Here is a 21,178-nt window from a genome sequence, read left to right on the forward strand (position 1 = left end):
AAAAAAAAAAAAATATATATATATATATATATATATATATATTTTGAGTATCTACTATGCATGCACAACTTTGCTAAGTTCTGACAAAAGTAAAGACAAAATGTATTTCAGGATATGTTAATTTAGCATGAACATGTGCCATTAGTTAAAATAATAAATTTAGTTGTACCGGTGTATTGTGGAGTAACAGACCACTCCAAAAGTTGCTAATTACAGCAGCTGTTAATTTAGTTCACAGCTCTATTGGTTATGCCTAGCCTAGCTTAGCACTATACTGACAGTCAATATATGTTCAGTAAATAAGATGATTATACACTTTAGCAATTACTGTTTTTCATCTTATCTTTTAAGTAAATTAATAAAATAATGTTCTAAGACTTTTATTTTCTGTCAATGAAGAGCCTCCTTTCTTCTCCAGATATGCTTTCTCCTCTAGAAAAATAATATTGATTATTCTGACATGAATCAGTTAGAGATCATATCAGAATAATCACATTTCTGTAAATACAGAAAGCCAGGATGAACTTCGTGTCAGCTACATTTATGTACAAACATTTCAGTTAAACAACCTTTATCCAAAGGTAGGAGAGTGAATCCATGCAAAAAATGTCATCTTTTCCATAAATCCCACCAAATAAAAACCAGATTGTAATGGAAGTGTTTTTAAGATATACTTCCATAAAGACAGAAAGAATGGGGAAAAAATGAAAATAAAAATTTGCAAGTTGGAAAGTGGGATGTTTTAATCCACAAGGGCTACTATAGCAAAATACCTTAGGCTGTGTAGTTTATAAATAGCAGAAATTCATTGCTTATAGTTCTGGAGAATGGAAAGTCTTAAGATCAAAGTACCAGGAGATTGGGTGTCTGGGAAGGGCCCAAGGGTGATAACAGACTCCCTCAGGCTTCTTTAATAAGAATGTGACTCCCATCATGAGGGCCCTTCCCTCATGATGTCATTACTTTCCATAGGTCGCACTTGTTAATACCATTGCATTGGGAGTTGGGTTTCAACATATGAATTTGGGGGTACACATATGTTTAGATTATAGCGTAAGTGAACAAAGGGTAACTGAGTTAGTAGATCAGAAAGACCTTTTGTTTATGATGGGTAATGGATGCAGTAAACATTCATATACAAGGCTCAGTGTCAAATATGTTTTCATTTCTCTTGGAAATTATGCCTAGAAGTAGTACACTTCTGGGTCAGACTGCTTTCCCGAGTGGCTGCACCAATTTGCATTCTCACTGGTTGATGTGTAAAGGTTTTGATTCCTCCACATGCCCACATATATTGTCTGGCTTTCTGATTCTAGCAATCCTGGTGGATGTGAGATGGTATCTTATTGGAGTTTTGATGTGTGTTTCCTGATGCATGATGATGTAGAACATCTTTCTTTATGCTTATGGGCCATTTCCACATCTTTGGGGAAATAGGTATTCAGCTCCTTTGCCCATGTTTTAATTGGATTGTTTATCTTTTATCATTGAGCTGCAGGAGTTCTTTTTATATTTTAGGTACAACTCCTTTGTCAGATATATGATTTGCAGATATTTCATAGCTGTCTGTGGGGAGCCGTATCATTTTCATGATGGGGTTATTTTGAAGTACAAAAGTTTGAATTTTGATGAAGTCCAATTTTTCTGTTTTTTTCTTTTTTTGCTCATGCTTTCGATTTTATATCTAAGAAAGCTTAACCAATATCCTAGGCTGTGAAGATTTGACATATATTTTCTTCTGTGACTTTTATACTTTTGCTCTTGAATTTAGGTCTTTGATCCATTTTGGATTTTTTATATACAGTGTGAGTGAGGTAAGGGTTTGATTTCATTATTTTTTATGAGACTGTCCAGTTTCTCAGCACTATTTGTTGAAAAGGGTATTCTTTCCTCTTTTTTTTTTGATCGTTCTAAGAACATTTATTCACATAGGTTGGCTGAGGGTGGCACTTGTATCATTTTAAAAATTATTTTATTTTGCTGTATTTATTTTTCATTCTTATTTTAAAGATGGAAAGTACAATTCAGGTAAAGTTTGGGCCTCACTTTGGTCCCCACTTCACCTGGTTTGATATTAGATACCCTTATTGATGAAGTGTGGCCCCCTATGGCAGTTTTCCAGTACTGCCAGTTCCTTTCTTAAAGTATTATAATTGTTCAAGCTCTGCTTATGACTAAGAACATGTGGTACTCAGTTCTTTGTTTCTGTGATATATCACTGAACTTTATAGACTCTAAGTCCATTCAAGTTGCTGAAAGTTCATAATTTTGTTCTTTATGGCTGTGTAATATTCCATCATGTATATGTACCACATTTTATTTATCCAGATCCATTTTTGATGGACAGCATGATTGGTTCCATGGTTTTGCTATTGTGAATAATGCTGCAATAAACATGCATGTGCAGGTATCTTTCATAGAGTAATTCGAGTTCCTCTGGGTATATTCCCAGAATGGGGATAGTTGGGTCGTATGGAAAATCGAGTTTTAGGTCTTTTAGGAATTGCCACACTGTTTTCCATTGAGGTTATACTAGTTTACAATCCCACCAACAGTGTAGAAGGGATAAGATAGACAAATGGGACCTCATCAAACTGAAAAAATTCTGCAAAGCAAAAGAAACCATCAAGAGATGGTTTTTCCTACAGAATGGGGAAAAATACTTACCAATGGTATATCTGACAGGCCTAACATACAGGATTTTTAAAGAACTCATGTGCCAAAAAGAAAAAAACAAACAGCCCTATTAAAAAGTGAGAAAAGGTATGAATAGACACTTCTTAAAAGAAGAGATACAAGCAGCCAACAGATGCATGGAAAAATACTCAGCCTCACTAATCATCAAAGAAATGCAAATTAAAACCTCACTGAGATACCATCTATCTCCAGTCAGGATGACCATCATCACTAACTTTTTCCCCTTTAAATGATTTTGATATTCTTGTCAAAAGTCGGTTGACCAGAAATAAATGTATGGTTTATTTCTGGACTGTCAGTTGTTTTTCTTTTCTTTTTTTTTTCTTTTTTTTTTTTTGAGTTGAGGTCTCACTCTGTCACCCAGACTGGAGTGCAGTGGCTGCTCCCAACCACTGCAGCCTCAACCTGCTGGGCTCCAGTAATCCTTCCGCCTCAGCCTTCCAAGTAACTGGAACTACAGGCGTGCGCTACCACGCCCAGCTAATTTTTGATTTATTGTAGAGCTGAGGTCTTGCCATGTTGCCCAGGTGGGTCTCAAACCCGCGGGTTCAGGCAATCCACTCACCTCAGCCTCCCAAAGCACGGGAAGTTGTTTTTCATTGATCTGTGTGTCTGTCCTGTGCCAGTTCCAGAATCCCTTCATTTTCATTGCCTTGTAGTAACTTTTGAAATTGGGAAGTTTATATCCTCCTACTTAATTTTAGTTCTTCTTTCTCAAGACTATTTTGGCAATTCTAGATTTCTAGCAATTCCATATGTATTTTAAGAATCAGCTTGTTAACTTCTACAAAGATAAGGATTATATTTCCATAAATCAGCTTGGGGAATACTGTCATCCTGATGATTTTTTTTTTTTTTTTTTGAGTCAGAGTCTCACTCTTTTGCCCAGGTAGGAGTGCAGTGGTACGTCACAGGCACCACAGCCTTGACCTGCTGGGTTGACGAGGTTCTTCCACCTCAGCCTTCCAAGTAGCTGAAACTACAGGGGGACGCTACCACACCCGGCTAATTTTTTGATTTATTGTGGAGACGAGGTCTCATCAAGATGCCTGGGCTAGTCCCGAACTCCTGGACTCAGACAATCCTCTCACCTCGGCTTCCCAAAGTGCAAGCCCATCCCATCCTGACAGCATTAAGTCTTTCATTTCATGAACAAGAGACGTTTTTCACTTATTTAGATCTTTACTTTCTTTCAACAGTGTTTTATAGTTTGGGGAATAGGTTTTATACTTCTTTAAATTTATTCCTAAACATTTTATTCTTTTTGATGCTACTAGTAATATAATTGTTTGTTTTTTTAATTTCCTTTTTGTGTTGTGCATTGCTCCTGTATAGGAACACAGTGATTTGTGTGTATTGTTCTTGTATGCTGCAACCTTGGTGATATTATTTATTAGTTGTAATAGCTTTTTGGTGTAGTATTCCTTTGGATTTGCTATATACAAGATTACATCACTGGGCATGGTGACTCAAGCCTGTAATCCCAGCACTTTGGCAGGTGAAGTTGAGAAGATTGCCTGAGCCCAGGGTGCGAGACCAGCCAGGACAACTTGGCAAGACCTCATCTCTACAATAAACCAAAAAATTAGCTGGGCATGGTGGTGCACGCCTGCGGTTTCAGCTACTTGGAAGGCTGAGGCAGAAAGATCACCTGAGCCCAGCTGATCAAGGCTGCAGTGGCCATGAGCATGCCACTCCACTCCAACCTGGGTAATAATGAGACTCTGACTCAAAAAAAAAGGACTATTTCATCTGCAGATAGAGATAGTTTTACTTTTTTCTTACTAATCTGGTGTCATTTACTTATTTCTTTATTTGTTTCTTTATTGAGTCGAGGTCTCACTCTGTTGCCCATCTAGAGTGCAGACTATGGCTTCCACAGGCATGTACCACTACACTTAGCTTGTAGAGATGAAGCTTTGGTATATTTCCCAGGTTGGTCTTGAACTCCTGGGCTCAAGCAGTTCTGCTGGGATAACAGGTGTGAGCCAATATGCCATGCCATGAATGCCTTTTTTTTTCTTGCTTAATTTCCCTGGCTAGAACCTCAACTACAATGTTGAATAGGGATGGAGATTGGATGTTTTAGACTGGAAGCATCCAATCTTTCATCGCTAATTATCATTAAATTAGCTGTGGAGTTTTTATAGATGCCCTTTACCATATTCAAGAAGTTTCCTTGTATTTCTAGTTTTTTGAGTTTGTTTATCATGAAAGAATGTTGGGTTTTGTCAAATGCTTTTTCTGCATCTATTGAGATGATCATGTGACTTTTAAAATTCTGTTAATATTTCATATTACATTGATTTTCAGATGGTAAACCAACCTTGCATCCATGGAATAAATCCCACTTGATCATGTTGCATAATTCTTTTTAGATGTTGCTGGATTTGTTTTCTGGTGTTTTGTTGAGGATTTTTATGTCTGATGCTGGGTAGGGAGCTGTGTGTTTGCTCCAGGGGTTTTTGTTTTCACCACAGGAAAGAATTTCAGAGTGAAGCCAAAGTGTAGCTTTAAGAAAGAATTTATCATTAAGAAAAGTGGTGTTATGGTCCAAGTAACGCTTTGCTGCTCCCCTTGATACCAATAAATCAAAGGGGCAGGGAATTGTTCGAAAAAAGTTTATTTCTGAGTTCGAATCCAGGGAGCAGAGCCAGACTCAAGGTCTTTCAGAAAGGGTCTGCTCACCCTCTAGACTTTTACAGTTCACTTTTATCGTCCAGAGTTGTCGGTACCTATACGTTAGCCATGTGACCAGCAGAACATTGTGTAGAACTTGAGTTTCAGCCGCATTTATTTTTTAATTTTTATTTTTGAGTTGGAGTCTCACTCTGTCGCCCAGACTGGAGTGCAGTGGGCTCCCGGCCACCACAGCCTCGACCTGCAGTGGTCTGGCGATCCTTCCGCCTCAGCCTTCCAAGTAGCCAGAATTACCGGCATGCGCTACCACGCCCGGCTGATTTTTTTGATTTATTGTAGAAATGTGGTCTCGCTGCCCAGGCGGGTCTCGAACCCACGGGCTCAGGCAATCCACTCACCTCATCCTCCCAAAGGCGCAGGATTACAGGTTGAGCCACCGAGCCCAGCCAACCGCATTTATTGATAGTGATATTTTTCTGTCTAGACTTCCTGGTGCCGGGTATCAGAGGTAATTCATAGCTTTTATCAGTAGGGCCAATCAAGCTTGTCATAGAGTTAAGGGACTAAGACATCATGCATTATAGAAAAGTTATGCAAATCACAAAACTTAAAATTACTTTGATACAAAAATTATATAATTCACAAGGCTTACAATTACATTGGTACTCTATTATTCAATTTATAACCACTCAGCAAAAGGGAGTAAAAGGAGATTTGCATCTTTCAGTTGATGGGACATAGACTACAGGGAAATCAAAGATCCCCTGAAGCTACTCATTGGGAATGCATAGGAAATAAGGGGAAATAATAAACACCTTTTATTAGCTCTAGGAATGTACAGGAGCACTGGCACCCTGGCCATGCCCTTCTCTAGGGGCTGTGACAATATGGATAAACATTAGGGGGTCTCTGTATCAGGGGCACACTCAAGGAAGAGTGTGGGTGCCTTAAGAGAAAAGGCATGTGCTCAGCTTTGACAAGTTTTATATGCTTCTACAGTGATGATTGAGCAAACCATGAGCTACGAGTAGAGGGCTGCATGTATCTGGTTTCAAGTTTTGATTACCATCTCTCAACATGTTAATGTCACAAGGACTTTCTAAATAATGAAAGTTAATATCTAGCTAGATTTGAGCTTTTTTGGAACATCATGTCTGTGTTTGGGGTAATTCCCAATTGCTTCTGTGATTTACTGGCATTTTGTGCAGGATGTTTATGTCTGATGCCAGATGGGGTGTGGGTAGTTGCTCCATGAGTATTTCCACATTCCAACTTGCAAGGTGGTCAGGTCTGGTGTGCCTGGCCAATTGGGTGAAGGTTGTGTATGGATAAGAAAGATGTCTGAATGCTTCCCTTATTTTAATTTAGACCTGTCTTCTAAAAACTCATCTATGTTTAAGCTATGCTCACTAACCTGCCTCATGTCTGTTTGCATTAGAATTATAGATCTGTTGTTTTCTTGTGATATTTTTGTCTGGTTTGGGTAATACTGACTTTGTAAAATGAACTGGGAATTGTTTCCTCCTCTTTTTGTTTTTTGGATGTGTTGATAGAGGATGCCAACTCTAAAATATTTAGGATGGTTTATTCTACCCCAAATGTGAGTGCCCTTAGGCCTGTGAAACCCATCCCCAAGAGGTCCTAAGAATGCGTGCCTGTTGTGGTTGAATTGTAGCTTGATTAAATACATTTTAGGAGGATAGAAGTTACAGAAAACTGTAAGTCAATACATGAGGGATTTTACATTGTTCTTGGTTCCTTGAGGAAGGTGGGGTATCTAAGGGGATATGGAAATTCAAAGATTTCCTGATTGGCAATTAGTTAGCAAGAGTTATCTAAGGAATTTTAAAAGCAGGAAGGGAGATGGGCTGTATGAGGAATGATAAAGGAATCAAATTTCTTGATATGTAGATGAAGCCTTGTAGGTGGTGGACTTCAGAGAGAATAGACAAGTGTCTTTAAGGTGCCAGGAGTCTGGAAGTCCCCAAAAGATGGCTTTATAGGATCATAAAATACTTCTTTTTCTTCTTTATCTGTTATGTGATGCTTTGCCAGAGTCAGGTTGGAAAGTGAACATTGTACATGGTTAATTAAGATTTAAAAACTCATCTCCCCAGTGCCCTGAGAGTTAGGAATGTGGCAAGGTAAAGAAAAGGTTAGAGTTTAGTCTTCAGATGAGTTTATGAAGAATTAGTATTAATTATTTGAACATTTAGTAGAATTCAGCAATGAAACCATCCTGTTTTTTTCTTTGTGGCATGTGTGTGTGTGTGTGTGTGTGTGTGTGTCTACTTTATTACTGATTTAATCGCTTCACTTGTTATATGCCCAGATTGTTTATCTCTTCGCGAGTCAGTTTTGGTGGTTTGTGTCTTTCTAGGAATGTGACCCTTTTGTTGTTTGATTGCTTGGCATAGGGTTGTTCATAGTTCATCCGTTTTACTTTGGTACGATCAGTAATAATATCGTCTGTCTCATTTCTGACTCTAAAAATGTGAATCTTCTCTCCTTTTTTCTTGGATATGTAGCAGGAAGACAGAGATATCGTGACACTGAGACTATTATAGGAAGTGGCACTTTATTACGCTGGCCGGCCCAGCGGGCTCGAGGGGCTAATGCGTCCAAATCGAGCCCCACAGAACGGGAGAAGCGGGGTCTTATACCTTTGTTTAGGTAAGGGAGGGGGGTCGTGTTGAGTGATTACACATCTCCTTTGGAATTTACAAGGTGGTGTTCAGAAAAATCAGATCTTTCAAAGAACAAATGGTTTCCAGGAACTGCAGAGTTGTAAACCGTCAACTTCAGAAGAGGGGTTTTGGATAAATCTGTGAATTAGTTACTCTTCTGCATTTCTATGAGAGCCATCAGTCTCTAGCCATTTGTCCTTTGAAAACAAAACCAGTCTGGCAGGTCTTTAGAGCTTGCCACTTGGCTTTCAAAAGGAAATACCTTTAACTGCTACCAACCCCTCTCCTGCCACATCAATCACAATGGCTAAAGATATGTCAATTTTGCTGATCTTTCAAGAACCAGCTTCTAGTTTCATTGATTTTTCTGTATTGCATTAATTTCCACTCTGATTATTATTCGTTTTCTTCTAATTGCTTCAAGTTTGTTTACTCTTTTCCCAAGGTCTTAAGGACTAAGTCTGACCTTGTTTTTCTCTTACTCAAATTCCTAACCAAAATACTTGGAAAGTCGCTACTTGGTAAGGACTCACCAAACAGGGCTTTATTACCCTATGAAAGGGTAAACTGAAGCTAGGTGGGCTGGTGCCATTACCATGGGAATAATGCAAGATTGTAACCAAGTAAAAGATTGTAACCATGTAAGAAATAGAAGGACTGTAAAGTTTATCTTTCACCTCTCACAGACTGGAAAGGTGACTGACACTCAGAGTCAAGTGTGGTATCAAAGGGCCAAGAACTTGGTATATATAATGGCCTTTGGGGTAAGGGGGTTTGAGCCTGGAGGGGTCTAGGCCAAAAGGAATATCCAGGGCTGCAGGTCTTTGATGTTGATTGTACCCACTTGAGTCTTAGATTTTTGACTTGGCCAGACATTAGTATCTCACGCCTTCAAGTGGTGGACTAGATGGGAGGAGACAAGGGAAGGGGATTTTCCTGCCAGAGACATTTCCAATCCACAAACTCTTTAGCAAAAGGGTGGTCTTATTATCATTTCTATGGCTTCTGCCAGCTAAGAGGTGATCTTTGACCTTCCGCCTTTAGGACAAGGAACCTGAAAGTTTCTTTAAGATTATTATGCTAAATTTCAAATAGTGTGAATTGAAACATTTTGAGTACTTAACTTTGCACATACATTCAAGTAAAGGGCCCAAGAAAAAAAGGTATGCTTTATCAAAGCATACCTTTTTTTCTACAAACAATAAGAATTTTCTCAGTGAAAAGATGCTCACTGAAAGAGCAGTCTACATATATATCTAGAAGCACATAAGAATCACCTATGGAGCTTCTTAAAAACACAATATACAGGCTAGACATTAACCCAACTAAACCAGAATCTTGGGGTAATGGAACCCAAGCCTTTTAGACAATAGTAAGTGTGGAATTGGATTTAATTACCTCTAGATTTTCTGGAGCTCTTTCAGGAAAAAGTTGGGCCACTTTATTTCTACTTTTTTTAAAAAAGCTTTTTTCCTCTGCTTAACTGTTCTTTTTTCATTTTTGGAGGTAAAAATTGAATTGGTGAAGATTGACAAGAGTCGTGACTTGAGATATTGGTAGAATGAGATAAAAACCTTGTACGGAAATGAGAGGACTTGATAGTAGAAACTACTAACTTTGAGGAAAGTGAACAATCCAAAAGTATGGTTATGTACAATTTGAAAATAATCTTAGACATTGATTAAAAGGTGCTTGTCTGCAAGCTTTAAGTGTGGAAGTTTGGTCCACAGATTCCTCAGGCTACATTGTGTGAAAGGAAAACCTAGTTCTTTTTTTAAAAGCTTATTTAAAAAGTGGGCAGAAGATATGAATAGACAATTCTCACAAGAAGATATATGAGAGGCCAACAAGTGCATGAAAGAATATGCAGCCTCACTAGTCATTAAAGAAATGCAAATTAAAACCACACTGAGATACCAGCTATCTCCTGTCAGAATGGCCATCATCAGTAACTCAGAAAACAACAGATGCTGGAGAGGATGTGGGGAAAAGGGAAAAGGGAGGCCCAGACTTTACCTGTACAATGACCATTTGTATACGTAACACTGAATTATACCCCACATCTTTGAAATAAAAATTAACAAAAATAAAAACTTATTAAATTTTGATAGTGATTAATTTACATTCTCCCCAATATCTAACAGAAGCCCAATAATTCATTTGGGATTTAGATACACCTTCTGCAATGTACTGTTATTTTTCTTTTGCTAGGAAGAGTAAATTTACAAATTCCAGTTGCCCTAAAAAATACAGCTTTGAGCCAGGCTCGGTGACTCAGCCTGTAATCCCACGCTTTGGGATGCTGAGGTGAGTGGATTGCCTGAGCCCGTGGGTCTGAGACCCGCCCGGGCAACTTGGTGAGACCTCATCTCTACAATAGGTCAAAAACTAGCTGGGTGTGATAACGCACGCCTGTAGTTCCGGCTACTTGGAAGGCTGAGGCAGAAGGATCGCTGAAGCCCAGCAGGTCGAGGCTGTGGTGGCTGGGAGCATGCCACTGCACTTCAGTCTGGGCAATAGAGTGAGACTCCAACTCAAAAAAAAATACAGCTTTGACATATAATTTTTTTAATAAACATTTTTTAAAATCTAAGGTGATAACCCATTCTCCATAGATGATCTTTTAGATTTTAGTTGGTGTGTTGAGCCTATACATCTGTTTGTAAAATGAAGATAATACCTTCTTGAAAGCTATCTTTTAGGATCAAAATGTTATGAAGGTTACATATATGAAATTGCCCTACAATGTCCTTAATTCATCTAGACAGCATTAAACATTCTTACTTGGTTATCACAGACTTTTAAATAACCCTAATGTCTATTTTCTTGTTCATTGTTCTGCAGGTAAAAAACAATAGGCTAAATAAATATCAGTGGACTCTTATTTATTTATTTATTATTTATTAATTTATATTTTTGAGTTGGACACTGTTGCCCAGACTGGAGTGCAGTGGCATGCTTATGGCCAACCCAGCATCAACCTGCTGGGCTCTGGCAATCCTTCCACTTCAGCCTCCCAAATAGCTGTAACTACAGGTGCATGCTACTGCACCTGGCTAATTTTTGATTTATTGTAGAGACAAGGTCTCACCAAGTTGCCCAGCTGATCCTTGTAATGTTTTCATTGTTTATAAACTGTCACTTTAGGGACTAAGTTTGAGGTTTAAAGAAATTAAGCAATGTGACCTGTGAAGTTTATACTCATTACGGATTGTGATTACTTAAGGATAGAATTTAAGCAAAACCCTTGTAAGAACATTTCAAGTTGGAGATGTTGAGTGCAGCTTCTATAGCCTCCCTGTATGCCTACCCAGGGTGAGGTCCTGCCAGGTTGATGAAGTTCCCAAATGGGTGCTGCTGTGGTTTGAATGATGGTGTCTCCTATGCGATTCTTGTTGAAATCTGATCCTCCATGCAACAGGGATGAGAGTTGTGGTCTTTGGGAGGATATTGAACCGTGAGGGCGATACCCTTACATGTAGGATTTGCACCCTTATAAGAGGTTGAGGTTGAATGGAGCATCCTCTTGCTCTTCTGCCTTCTGCTGTGTAAGAACATGGTAAGAAAGCCATCCGGAGATACCAGATGCAGGGCTTTGATCTTGAACTTCTCAGCCTTCAGAACTTGTGAGAAGTAAATGTCTGTTGTTTTTGAATTACCCAGTCTGTGGTATTTTGTTATAGTAGTGTAAGTGATTTAAGACAGGTGCTAACCCCAATTATGCCATTGTGGCACTTAAGCTTCATTGCTTTATTTGATTGCAAAAACTGTCACATGATTCTAGTATCTGTGTTCTCAGTTTATTTTCTTAAAGTGTCACCAGGATGATCTTATACTACCTGTGGTAGACAGAATAATGACCTCCCAGTGACAACCACATCCCAATTCCTGCAACCTGTGAATGTGTTACCTTATGTGGCAGAGGGCAATTAAGATTGCTAATCAGTTGAATTATTATTATTGTTGTTGTTGTTGTTTACTTGTAACTGTAGCTAACAGTAGTCAGTTGACTTTAAAGTGAGGATATTATCATGGATTGAATGGGATGGCCCAATATAATCACTAAAGTTCTTAACAGTAGAAAAAGGAAGCAGAAGAGGAGATCAGCATAATAGGATGTGAGAAGAACCCACTGTTGCTGGCTTTGAAGATAAAGGAAGAAGGGTATGAGCTAAATATGAATGACTTCTAGAAGTTAGGAAGGGCAGGATGCATTCTTTTTTAGAAGAAGAAATGCAGATCTGCCAAAACCTTGATTTTAGCCTCTTGACTAAAATCAATTTTACTGAGACTAGTTGCACACTTCTTATTGGAGGTGGGAATGCCCCTCCTTAATTTCATTATTAAGGAACAAAACGGAGACTCAGAGATTGATGGAGTGAAGCAGCTCTTTTTTTGTTTTGTTTTGTTTTTAAGTTGGAGTCTCACTCTGTTGCCCAGGCTGGTGTGTAGTAGCATACACTTGGCCACCACAGCCTTGACCTGCTGGGCTCAGGTAATGCTTCTGCCTCAACCTTCCAAGTAGCTGGAACTAAAGGTGTGCACCACCACGCCCAGCTAATCTTTTTTATTTTATTATAGAGATGAGGTCTTAACCAAGTTGCCCAGGCTGGTCTTGAATCCCTGGACTCAGGCAGTCCTCTCGCCTCAGCCTCCCAAAGTGCTGGGATTACAGGCTTCAGCCACTGCACCCAGCCAAGCAGCTCTTTTAATGTCGTTCTTACACAGGTGTCCCTCAGGTGAGCAGGCACACTGAGACAGTTACAGCCAGCACAATTTTGCCCTAAAACACAAGTACCTCTCCTGGTTTCCCATTGGTTGGGTACTACAGAAGTGACACATTTCCCTTAGGACACCTACATGACACATGTTGATTGGTTTTACAGAACCGTTTCATTTGCATGTCCTATTTGCCAATCGGCTTACAGGATTACTATTCTGATTGGTTTCTGCCAAAAGTTTAAACATGTAGCCCGCCAAAGTAAAAAGCCTGTGAAAAGGGAGCTCAAAGAAGCAGGAAGTGAGTCAACAAAAGAGAAACACAAAGCATTTAAATATCTTTTTGGGACCCCAAGATAAGCTAGGCTTCATTTTGAAAATAAATCATCTCATCTCATTTTCCACAATTTTCCTCCTCTTTTTCTTCTTAGGTATTTCTGATTGTATTTTTATTTTTATTTAGACTTGTTTTAATTATCAGGTTGGTTCCAAATTTATCTAATAATTTTTTACTTTCTCCCTCAAGATCTATTTGGTTTCCATAAGTGTAATTCATGGGCATTTTATTTGGTGATGGCAATTTCTGTAAGTCTTTGAATCAAACCTCTAACACATTCCCATTACTGTTATAAGAGAGGTCAGGAGGGAGACTATCATTCCTTTCCATTTTCCAAACCAACTATCTAGCCAGTCTGTAAAGGGGTCTTTAACACCAGAATTTTCAGCTAATTCACTAACATGAATAGTTAATCCTTATAATGTTTTAGTAATCGCCCCATCAGGGACTGTATTGTTTGGGATAAAAGTACAACATTGATCTCCTAACATGACACACACTCCCCAGTTTTTGGTGGAAATCTTATCTAGTGCCATACGATTTTGCCAATTCATTCTGCTAGTAGCATCTAATTGTTCAGCTATTCCCTTGACAGCATCCCGAGTATAGTTAATAAATCTTTGTTGATTATGGTAAATATAATTAATCCACTCTACATTTTTGTTTATAGTTACCCACCAAATGAAGGATTCAAATCCTGCTGCTATTTGCTGTCGAGCCTTAAATTCATTAGGAGCTCCCCAGTGAACTCTTACAGCATCAAGATCTCTATTAGAGTCAAATGACCCTGGAATTGATGACCTGGGCGCTGATCGCTTATTTCTTTTTTTAGTAGACATTTTTGGGGTTTGACATGGCAAGGTAAATGGGACGGCCAGTTGAACCACAGACCAATTCCTGGTCCAGTTGGGTGGCAACAGAATTTTAAGTGCCCTTTTTCCACAGTACCACCAAACACCTTCTTGAGGGATGTTGAAGCTCGAGGGATGGTGAGGTTCGAGTAGTTGCCCTCAATTGCCTCGGAGACATCTAGGATGTGGGTACAGGTTTTCAAGTGCCCTACAGGGGTGGTGAACCTCTCTCCCTATCTGGAGAGACACAAAGAATGATTCGCCTTCCCTACAGAGAAAGAAGGATGCACCTTCGGGTTTGATCTCTGCACAGCTGGGTAGAGCAATGAAAGACTCCAGCAAGTCTTGTTACCCCAAGCGTCCGTGTCTTGGTATAGAACCAACGCAATTCATTCTGTTAGGGTATGTGTCCCAGTTAATAGGAAACAAAACCACTTGAGCCTGTGGCCACCCTGTGGCAAATGCATAACAATCACTTTTATTGAGGCTTGATACTGTAAATTTTATCCATTCTACCCAGGCATTTGTTTCCCCATATCCTGTTTCAATTGCCATGATTTATTTTAAATCTTTTACTTCCATTATTATAACTTCGGTAGGGTCATTATTGGGTTGAGTACAATTGAAGCCCCAAGGTCACATGTGGAAAACTGGGGCCCTGGGTTTGAGTTTTGTCAAGTGGAGAGGGTCTTAGGGTGGCATTTACCAGTTTGGGGAGATCAATTACCCTTAATATGAGACTACCCAAGGGATGCTCCCTGAGATGTCTGCTCCTAACCCATACCTTCGTACTATTGATGGCTATTGTTTCTGGGTTTGGAGTTTGTTTATTATTAACAGTAAAGAGTTACATCAAAGGTTTTGGCTATTTGGAGGGGTGGATCCTCTTATAAGTTGGATTTTATCTCTAAATTGTCAGTAAATTTCTCATCCTGATGACTTAGAAACCCAACCATTAAACTGAATAGTCCAGAAAACACCCCAGTCAGAACAAGGATTGCTTCCCCCAAGCAAAGATACTGTCGCATATATGCAGCTTCCTTTTATAGAGTCAGAGCATGTTGTTTTACCTGGGTGTGGATCTGGGCAAAGATATTTTTCTGCTTTGGAGAGTTTCTGTTGGTTATGTAGATTCCCACAGGGTAGGACTGAACATGCATCAAATGTGATGGTTAAAGGAGAGGTAGCTCTTGGGATATTTATGATAAATGCACATCTACTATTTCAAATAGCTGCAAAGACTGCTGCAATCTTTCCAATGACAGAGGTGGGACAGCTGCCATTTGTAGGGGAGGAAGCAATTCCATGGTCGCTCAAAATTAGAAAGACCTTTATATAAACGTTTAGCAAGGAAGGAAATAAACACACATAGGAGTAAAAATTTTATAGGCAATGCTATGAGAAGGGTTATGAAGTGAGACATCAGGTTTTTCTAAATTTTAATTTTAAAGGTTTAGTTTGGGAGACTTCTCATTGACTTAATGTCCCTTTTACCACATTTTCCATTGGTGACTTCTTGACTTGGGTATGGCATGTCCACCCCTTCTTAGTGGTTTGTCCAGGAGTCAGGAGCACTTGTTAGGGTCCTTCCCAATTTGGTTGAAGTTTAGTTTTTTCCAGTCTTGATCAGCACCCAATCTCCAGGCTAGAAGTGGTGAACTGTGAACTCAAACGGAGAAGTTTGAGCAAGGAGCCCCTTTGATCTAAGAGAAGATAGGGTAGAGGAAATAGCCAGAATATATTCTTTTAAAAATTGATCCTTGGTTTCTAGAGTTGGTAAATCTGTAGATCTACCTAGGTATGGTAGTCCATATAATAATTTGTGGGGTGATAATCCTAAATCTCTTCAGGGGCTGTTCTAATTCTGAGGAGAGCTATGGGAAGACGTTTAACCCAGGACAATTTTATTTCTAACATCAGTTTAGTTACGTGTGTCTTTAGAGTTTGATTCATTCATTCTATTCTCCCTGAGGATGATGGATGCCAGGGAGCATGAAAGTTCCATGCCCTGTAACACCTTTGAGGTAAAATGGCTTCCATTATCTGAATCAATGTTTTCTGTTAAACCAAATATAGAGATTATTTATCACAGATCCAGCTGTACTTGTCTTTGTTGATTATGCCTCTACCAATCCAGTAAGATGATCAATAATTACTAACAGGTACTGCCACCCCACTTTAGGCATTTCAGTAAAGTCAATTTGTATACTTTGGAAGAGTCTTAATTCAGGAGGTCTTCCCCCTTTTAATGATGCTTTAGTTACCCTCTTATTTTTTTTCTGATAAATTATGCATCCCTCACAGATTTGTTTAGCAATAGCATAAATACCTACACATCCATGTGTGTGTGTGTGTGAGAGAGAGAGAGACAGAGACAGAGACAGAGACAGACAGAGAGAGAGTTGGAGTTTCACTCCATCGTCCAGGCTGGAGTGCAGTGGCATGCTCATGGCCACCCCAGAGTCAGTGGTCAGTGTGCTGGGCTCCAGTGATCCATCCACCTCAGCCTTCCAAGTAGCTGGAACTACAGGCACATGCTACCACACCTGGCTAATTTTTTATTTATTGTAGAGATGAGGTCTCACCAAGTTGCCCGGGCTGGTCTCTAACCCGCAGGCTCAGGCAATCTACTCGCCTTGGCCTCCCAAAGTGCTAGGATTACAGGCTGAGCCACCGAGCCTGGTCTAGCCATATGTTTTTAAAAGTGCATCACACTTTACTTGCACTCCCCAATGGCTTTCTTTATGTAATATAGTCATTAATTCCCTAATAATTTCCATTTGTTATCCATTGGGGAGGATCCATCTCTCTTCCCTGGTTGGGGCAACTCCCATCTTTTTCATTTCTTCTATTTCCATTTTGATAAATTGTGGTCTTATGGTGATTACAGGTAAGTTAGGGGTGAGGTTCAGGGTTAATTTCATCTCTTACAGCAGGCTTTTCAGCTACTTCATCAGCTGACCTATTACCAACTGCCTCAAATGAACTTCCTCATTGATGACCATTCACATGTGTGACAGGTATTTCAGTAAGTAGTAAATTTTCTAAAACGTGTTTAATTAGTTTCCAATGGACTAACTTTCTTCCTTTATTGTTTATGAGACCTCTTTCCATCCAGATCTTTCCAAAAGTATGTACTACTCCATAAGCATATTTAGAATCTGTATACATTGTGCCTTCCTTATTTGAAATATTTTCAAGCCTTGATTAAGAGCATATAATTCACAAGTTTGTGCAGACCATGAGTTAGGTAACCTTCCTTTTTCATAGATGGATAGATTATTCCCGTCAATAACTGTATACCCATTATGCCTTTTACCCTCAATCATTCTAGAGGAACCATCTATGAATAACTTAACACCAGCACAGAGTGACTTTTCTTTTAAATTTAATCTGGTTTTAGTTTGCTATTCACTAGGCAATTATGATCCAATGTCCTTTGATCCTTCTTTTCCCCGGCTTTTAGGAAACTGGCTAAATTCATATAAGAGTCTGTGGTTAATATTAAGTCATCCCTCTCTAATAGTATTGCTCTCATATTTTAGAATTCAGGAGTCAGTTAATCAATGACTGACCTTTAATTCATGATGGCCCAGACTTGCTGAGAGGTACTAACTGAAAAGTTTCCTCCGAAAGTTAACTTCTGACTTTCTTCAACTAGCAAGGCAGTAGCTGCCATGACCTGGCCATATTCTGGCCAGCCCCTGGATGCAAGATCTAATAGTTTAGCTATAAAAGCTACAGGTTACGTTTTCTCACCCCAATCCTGGGTAAGTACCCCAATGACTGTTTCTTGATCAGTTGTTACACACAGGTGAAAAGGTTTTTCTAAAGAGGAGCGAGGGAGGACAGGGGTGGTAATTAAGGTCTGTTTTAAATTTTCTAAATTCTGTATTTCTTTTTTAGTCCATTGGAGGGAGTTTGGTGCTTCCTCCAATAGTTTTGAATGTAAATTCTTAGTTTTGGTTTCATATGAATCAATCCATAGTCTGCAATAATCTGTTAGGCCTAGGAATTTTCTGAGGTCCCTCTTTGTTTTAAGCCTAGAATAGTTAACTATTCCAGTTATTCTTTCAGGGTTAATTCTGTGTTTGCCTGCACTGATTAAATGCCCAAGCTATTTAACTTCTTGTTCCACAAAGTATAGCTTACTTTTAGAAACTCATTCCTTGCTGTCCTGAGAAATAAAGTAAATTTATAGTTGCTTCAGAGACCTGTGCTTTATCTGTTCCTGAGATTAGGAGATAATCTATGTATTGCAAAAAGTTAATGTCAAGCAAAGGTAGAAACCGCTCTAATGAAATTTTTAGAATCTGGCCAAATAAATTAGGTGATTCAGTAAAACCTTGGGATAACACAGTCCAGGAATACTGTTGTTTTCTTCCATTTAGGATTGTCCCACTCAAAGGCAAGGAGGTCTCTATTCTTGGGGGCCAATGAGCAGGCCCAGAAAGCTTCCTCGAGGTCTGCCACACTAAACCTTTCGTGTTTATAAGGAATTTTACTAAGAAGGGTATAGAGGTTTGGAACCACAGGATGTCGAGTTTGAACTATTTGGTTTATTGCTCAGAAGTCCTGCACTAGCTGGTAGGACCCATTGGGCTTCTTTACTGGAAGTATTGAGGTATTATATGATGACATGCTTGGTTCCAAAAACCCATCCCTAAGACCTCCCTATTCTGCATCCAGTGCCATGAGGGAGCCTATTTCTTTCTCTTTTTTCAATTCAGGACAATCTCTTTTGAAATGTCCTGGTTTCTTACAACGATAACATCCAGCTTCCTTTTGATTCAGGTTTTTCATCACAGTTCTTTTCAGGTTAGGCCTTCCTCTTGTCCGTCCCTTCTGATATCCAGTCCTTGCCCAAGGAGGCCTCTCATTTCTCTTTCCAACTACCTTCTCTACAGTGCTTACTATGAACTAGCTTTTTGGTTTTGCTATTCTTCATCTCTTTTAGCAAACACTTTTTGCGCTTCTCTTAACATCCCTTCAATAGATCTTTGATTCCATCCCTCCAACTTTTGTAACTTCCTTGCAACCTCTGGCCAACTTTTGGTCACAAAATTAAACTTAGAAGGCCCTGTCCTACAAGCTCCTCAGGGTCTAATCCAGAATATTTCCTCATTTGATCTTTAAGCCATTATAAAAAGGCTATTTGAGTTTCCTCCTTCTCTTGCTGGAGACATTTTGGGATCTTGGGACTGATTCTCTGATCTCTTTAATTATTAATTCCCTTAAATCTTGCATTCTTTTTTTTTTTTTTGCGTTGGAGTCTCACTCCGTCATCCAGGCTGGAGGGCAGTGGCACACTCACAACCACCCTAGCGTTGACGTGCTGGGCTTCGGCTATCCTTCCACCTCAGCATTCCAAGTAGCCAGAACTACAGGCACACACCACCACGCCCAGCTAATTTTTTATTTATTGTAGAGACAAGGTCTCGCCAGGTTGCCCAGGCTGGTCTTGAACCCGTGGGCTCAGGCAATCCACTCACCTCAGCCTTCCAAAGTGCTGGGATTACAGACTGAGCCACCAAGCCCAGCCTAAATTTTTTTATTTTAAAGATGTGGGGTACAGTTCAGGGTTAGGTATACAATGTTCATTATGCGGTACCCTTGTTGATGAGGTGTGCCCCCCACCCCTGGCAGATTCCCACTACTGCCAATCCCACTCCCCCATTCCCAAGAATCTCCCACTACTGCCAATCCTTTTTTTATAGTATTACAATTATTGTTCAAGGTTCTCTTATGAGTGAGAACATGTGATACTGAGTTCTTTGTTTCTGTGATAGATCACTCCAGTATTATAGACTTTTTAAGTGCATCCAAGTTGCTGTGAAGTTCATAATTTTGTCCCTCTTTTTTTTTTTTTTTTTTGAGTTGAAATCTCACTCTGTTGCCCAGACTGGAGTGCAGTGGCCGCTTCCGGCCACCGCAGCCTCGACCTGCTGGGCTCCGGTGATCCTTCCACTTCAGCCTTCCAAATAGCCGGAATTACAGGCATGCGCTACCACGTCCGGCTGATTTTTTTATTTATCGTAGAGATGAGGTCTCGCTGCCCAGGCGGGTCTCGAACCCGTGGGCTCAGGCAATCCACTCACCTCAGCCTCCCAAAGGCGCAGGATTACAGGCCGAGCTACCGAGCCCGGCTAATTTTGTCCTTCTTTATGGCTGCTTAATATTCTATCATGTATATGTACCACATTTTTTTTTATTCAGTCCTGTTTTGATGGGCAGCATGGTAGGTTCATGTTTTTGCTATTGTGAACAATGCTGCAATAAACGTGTGTGCAGGTATCTTTTTCATAGAGTGTAAATCTTCATTCTAACCCTATCTCCTGGGTTATTATTATCCCATCTGGGGTCTGTGTTTGGATATTTTTGTTCGACTGGTTGTACTCTGGGGGCCAGGGAATGTTCCTGCTCCCAGATGGACATAGCAGCCCTTCGAATTATTCCCCTCTCTTCACCAGTAATTAGGATGTTCATACTAGATGTTAGTTCCATCCAGGTATATATATTAGGTCCAAGAAACTGAACATCCTGATTGACTAATCCTAAAGGATCATCTAATAATGATTTCATTTCTTTTTTGAAATTTCTTACTTCAGTACTTGTAAGTGGGGCATTAACAAAGCCAGTTTCTCCCTTCCCCAGTGGAACTTCCCTTGGTGGGAATAATTTTGAATTTTCATCTGGACCTCCGGGGAAAGGCAAATTTTTCAGTGTTTCTCCTGCATTGTTCCAATTTCCTTTTCTTTTCTTTTTTTTTTTTTTTTTTTGAGTTGGAGTCTTACTCTGTCGCCCAGACTGTAGTGCAGTGGCCACTCCCAGCCACTACAGCCTCGACCTGCTGTGCTCCAGCAATCCTTCCGCTTCAGCCTTCCAAGTAGCTGGAACTACAGGCACGCGCTACCACGCCTGGCTAATTTTTTGATTTATTGTAGAGATGAGGTCTCACCAAGTTGCCCAGGTGGGTCTTGTACCCGTGGGCTCAGGCAGTCCACTCACCTCAGCCTCCCAAGGCACGGGATTACAGGCAGAGCCACCGAACCCAGTTCTCCAAATTTCTTTTTTGTTTTAATTTTTTTAATTTTTAATTTTTTTTTTTTTTGAGTTGGAGTCTCACTCTATTGTCCAGAATGGAGTGCAGTGGCCGCTCCCGGCCACCGCAGCCTCAACCTGCTGGACTCCGGCGATCCTTCCACCTCAGCCTCCCAAGTAGCTGGAACTACAGGCACGTGCTACCA

General features: G+C 39.9%; 1 protein-coding gene across 4 annotated transcripts in view; it reads left to right on the forward strand.

The window, feature by feature from the left end:
* LRRC40 (leucine rich repeat containing 40) overlaps positions 1-21,178 on the forward strand; it is a 65,621-nt gene that overhangs the window by 22,725 nt on the left and 21,718 nt on the right. The window lies entirely within an intron of this gene.

The sequence above is a fragment of the Carlito syrichta genome, unplaced genomic scaffold (assembly GCF_000164805.1).
Source record: "Carlito syrichta isolate Samal-C Ts95f unplaced genomic scaffold, Tarsius_syrichta-2.0.1 Scaffold304785, whole genome shotgun sequence".
In the NCBI taxonomy this organism is placed as follows: domain Eukaryota; kingdom Metazoa; phylum Chordata; class Mammalia; order Primates; family Tarsiidae; genus Carlito; species Carlito syrichta.